Source organism: Lupinus angustifolius, chromosome LG04, assembly GCF_001865875.1.
Source record: "Lupinus angustifolius cultivar Tanjil chromosome LG04, LupAngTanjil_v1.0, whole genome shotgun sequence".
Taxonomy (NCBI): Eukaryota; Viridiplantae; Streptophyta; class Magnoliopsida; order Fabales; family Fabaceae; genus Lupinus; species Lupinus angustifolius.
In genome coordinates this window covers 24,439,337-24,444,138 of record NC_032012.1, presented here as the reverse complement: position 1 = coordinate 24,444,138, position 4,802 = coordinate 24,439,337, and the positions used below count along the sequence as shown (strand labels likewise).

At 37.1% G+C, this 4,802-nt stretch overlaps 1 pseudogene; it reads left to right on the top strand.

The window, feature by feature from the left end:
• Positions 970–4,802, top strand: part of LOC109346432 — a 21,756-nt pseudogene continuing 17,923 nt past the window's right edge.

Sequence of the window (4,802 nt, the reverse complement as noted above, 5' to 3'; positions counted from 1 at the left end):
AATGTTCAATGACTATTACTTTTTAACATAACAAAACATAGATGTTGTAAACACTCAATTTTAGTGGGGTAGCGACATGAACTAATCACTAATTAATATTAAATTATTATTAGCATATAAAATATATAATATATAAAAAGTAGGAAGAAAAATATGTGAGGAGGAGGTGACATGTGACATAAAGGAAAAAAAGTAAGGAGAAAGTGACATGTGACATGAGGGAAGAAGAAAGTGACATGTGGCACGAGGGAAGGAGAAAGTGACATGTGACATGAGAAAATTTTTTTTTTATTATATTGTTAATAGATATATGCTTCAACCACGGGCGTGCTCTTCTTGTACTTTTTGTACAGAAACTGTATCTCTTCATCATTTAGTTTAACTAATTCTTTTAGGGTGTGTGGTTATCCTTTTAATAAGTATTGTCAGTAGAAATTAAATTATTAACATTTTGAATATACTAAAAATCTGGTTGGATCTTACACTATTATACTAATGTTTTTGTTTGATATGTTTGAGACACCAAATTTGGGTGGAGAATTTTCTCACCTTTCAAAAAAAAAAAAAAGTATATCTTGATTCTTGATCATTGTGACATGTAAATTTTTGTAATTCAAAAATGCTTTTGAATATTATGTGGCTCAATGTAGCCTCGTACAGGTTCGTGGCCCATAATATGGTTGTATTGGAAAAATAAAAATGGAAACAAAATTAACTGAACTTTTTTTCTTCAACGCATCTAACTTAAATTAAAAAGTTAAAATTAGTGTTTTTTTAATAAAACTATAACAGCTGAAAATTCCTAAACAGTACCATATTTTATCGAACCGTTTCCTAATCTTCAGTGATATTAACAATCTTCATTGAGTTTTCCATAACAAAAATAGAATGGACATTATTTATCCTTTTGAATAATTTGGGAAAACAAAAATCAAGAAAAGGACTTAAGAGTTTATATCCAGAACCTGGTGCATTGGGTAAGTAAGTGTACGGTTAATAATATTCCTAATGTTGTCAAAAGGTCAAAGCATCTTCCTTGTTTTAGATCTTGTTGCTTCTCCACTTCACGTTTGTTCCTGTCTTCACTCACTCTCCACTATGAAAACTCTTTGAAACCTTAAAAATCCTTAAATGACACTACTTTTGTCTTAGCCTCACGGTCTCAACTTCTTCTTTCTTTTTCTTAAGTGTTTGCTCCTCTTTCTCTGTTCATTCAGGAAAGTTCCTATCTTCTCTTCAAACCACTTGCTTTTCTTCATTTTTAGATAAAGGGTATGCTCAATCTCTATTCAAAATATTTCTTCTGACTGTGTGGAATATCTTTGCATGTTCAAAATGGTTATGGTCCTTCAAGTATGCTTTTTACAATAATGGGGTTTTAGTGGGATAGTGAAAATTTATGCTTGTGCTTCTTTTCTTATTGATCTGTGATAAAGTTTCACTTTTTGAAGAAAAAATTCGAAAACTTTTGGTTGACTCTTGTGGGTGGGATTTTGATTTTGCTTCTGGGGTTTTACTAGTGTTTGTTTGTGGTTTATTATGTTTGTCTTCTTTTCATTTTGTTCCATTGTGTGATTGCTTTCTAGAAACACTATAGTCACTGGGTTTCCCCAAGTGTAGAGAACACAATAACTAATTGACCTATTACATTGTTCATACTTCGTAGTTTTTCATAATTAACTATTATTATATTGCTTTTGTTTAGTTGATTTTCATTGCAGCGTCTAGTACTAGTTTCAGTACCTTGGAAATAGAGAATGAAATTGGAAACCTTATTAACGTATTGTTTGAATGGTCTTCTTGAACATTGTTTTCTGGAATTATTGGAAGATGCCCTGAAAAAGATTATGTTAATTGAAATTTTTGTTATATGCCCACATTTGTCGAAATTTCCTTTTGATATAATCTGGTTCTTGAATGAGTTAGTTGTTTTCATTTTTGAAATAGTCAATGAGGGCTCTGATAAGTGTTTTCTGATACAAACATTGAGATTATTTTCTGATATGAACCTTTAGATTATTTCTGATAAGTATTACCTTTTTAGTCATATCTTTACATCGATGATCATAGCTTGCTCACTTTCTTAATAATGCGTTTTCTATCCAAAGCGGGTGATCTGTCCTTGCTTGCTTGGAGAAGACAGTGTAAATACCCAATTTTAACCTGGTTGAATTTTTTCAAAACAAAAAAGGGGGGAAATTTTGAATTTTTAACCTTGTGGCAACTGGGCTTTATCCCTAGCCCAACCAGAAACCCTAATCCTCACCCCTTGTTTAAATCTAACTTAGAAACTACCCTACCCTAATCTAAAAATTGGAGAGAAGAGGCAAAAAAAAGGAGAACCTAAAGAAAAGAAAAGAAGAGAGGAGAAGAGGATAGAGAGGTAGAAGGTTCTCATTAACCTTCATCACATCCAAGTTCCCTCCTAGGTACATTCCTTTTTTTCTTTCTTGCATTTTTCTATACTGCATGTGTTTGTTGTTATTGCGTATACTGCATTTGTTGTTGCAATTTTTCCTGTGTGCAGCCGTAAAATAGGGGTTGGACGGTGTCGGCTCCGCCTAAAGCCACCGTCACAGCCCCACCATTGAGAAGAATGGACCGGACAGCAGCAATAGAGGGCTGACTATCCCATCCGCACCCATAGTGGGCTGGGCCACCCAGTCCAGCAGCGGCCCTCACGACTGGCTGCACCGTCGCCGCCCTTAACGGGTGGTGGTGCGCCGCCGTGGCTGGCTGCCAAGTGACGGCAGCCGCCACCCCTCTCCCCGTTCCTACCACCATTGATTTAATTTCATTTGATATTTTCTTAGCCTTTAAAATAACTTTCGTAAGACTGCGACGTGATTGTCCCCATTTTTAGACTTGGCGATGATTTCGTCAACATATACCTCTACTTCCTTGTGCATCATATCATGAAATAGGGCCACCATAGCACGTTGATACGTTGCCCCTGCATTCTTTAATCCAAAAGACATAACCTTGTAACAGTAGGTCCCCACGGGGTGATAAAAGTGGTTTTTGCCTTGTTATCGTTGTCCATTAGAATTTGATAATACCCTGCATATCCGTCCATGAAAGAGAACCAATGACTTTGGGCCACGCTGTCGACCAGAACATCAATGTGAGGGATGGGAAAATCATCTTTCAAACTTGCCTTGTTAAGTTTTCTGTAGTCTACGCACATCCTCAGCTTCCTTCCTTTCTTGGGTACCATTACTACATTAGCCACCCATTTCGTGTGCCTAGACACTTCTATGAAGCCAGAGTCCAACTGTTTTGTCACCTCCTCTTTTACCTTTAATGATAAATCCGGACGCATCCTTCTTAACTTTTGTTTCTTAGGCTCAGCATCTGGATATAAGGGAATCTTATGCGACGCTATGTTAGGATCCAGCTCTGACATGTCCTTATAAGACCAAGCAAACACATCCATATACTCACGAAACATATCTATTATTTCAACACGTTACGAGTTGTCTACCATTTTCAGCTCCCTCTTATCCTCTTATGTCCCCATGTTGATTAACTCAATTTCTTCAGTATTCACGACATACTCCCTTTCGATATGCTCTAACATTTTTGAAAATTCCTTCACATCCTCTTGTTCTTCATCTGAATCAATGGGTTCATCATCCAGTGTCGTAGGTGAATTAATTGATGGATTTTCAATTACCATATTACTAGATAAATTTTCTACCAAATTTAAGTACATGTGTTCATTTATTAAATGTTGGGAGACGAAAAGGGAGATAAAAACACAAATTCATAGAAGAAAGTAAGAAAGTAATTATGATAATGGTGATGTATGGATTGATGAGGTAAAATGTTGAATAACAATACAAATTAGCAAAGATATTGTCTCCAGTCATTTAAAAATAAATCCACACATTGGAGTTACAACATAATCAAAAGTTTACTTTAATGCCACAATCTCATTTATTGGTTCAAAATGTCAATTCTTCAATGATATGTCTTCCTCATCGATGTGGATACTGTTGACCCCACGTGAATTGCCTTCTTCCAGAAAGTTGAGGGAAAGATGAATGTTTTGCTCTCTAAAGTCACTTGATTCAATCACCCCAACATGACTTGGAAATGTTTTACTAATATGAGGAATGAGCTTCTCCAACGCCCCTCCATGATTCTTTCTTCGACTCACACCCATGCCCACATTCTCTTGCGAAGCTTCATACCCTAGCCTGAACTTATCAAATTTCTCTGAGACTAAGATGAACGATGTAGTGCCCTGTAGATGCCTGCCTAAACCTTTCCCTACTTCATATCCCTTTGTAGCCATGATTCGGGTCACCACCTGGTTTACATCGTGCACATGACCCTTTCCTTCACGATGTTGAGTCCCAACTACCTCAAAGCTATTCAAGAAGTCATCGCCATCCCTAGTACTCTCCACATAAGGTACCGAAATCGGTTTCGAAACTAGGACTTCCTCTTCTCCATGTACAGTGATCACCATTCCATCCTTGACAAACTTACCGCCTGATGTAGAGTGGATGCTACGAATCCTGCTTCATGAATCCAGGGTCTTCCTAGTAGCATCGTACACGAAGAATCCACATCCATGACCACAAACAGGACCTGAAAGACATTAGGTCCAATTTCCAATGGCAATGCGACCTCGCCCAATATACTCCTCTGATTCCCATCGAAGGCGTGCACAATCATTTGCCTCAGAACAATTTCATCTCTACTAATCCCCATAGACGCCAAAGTAGACAACGGTAAGACGTTCAGAGCTGGCCCTCTATCAATCAGTATTTTGCCGCTAATATGACATCGAC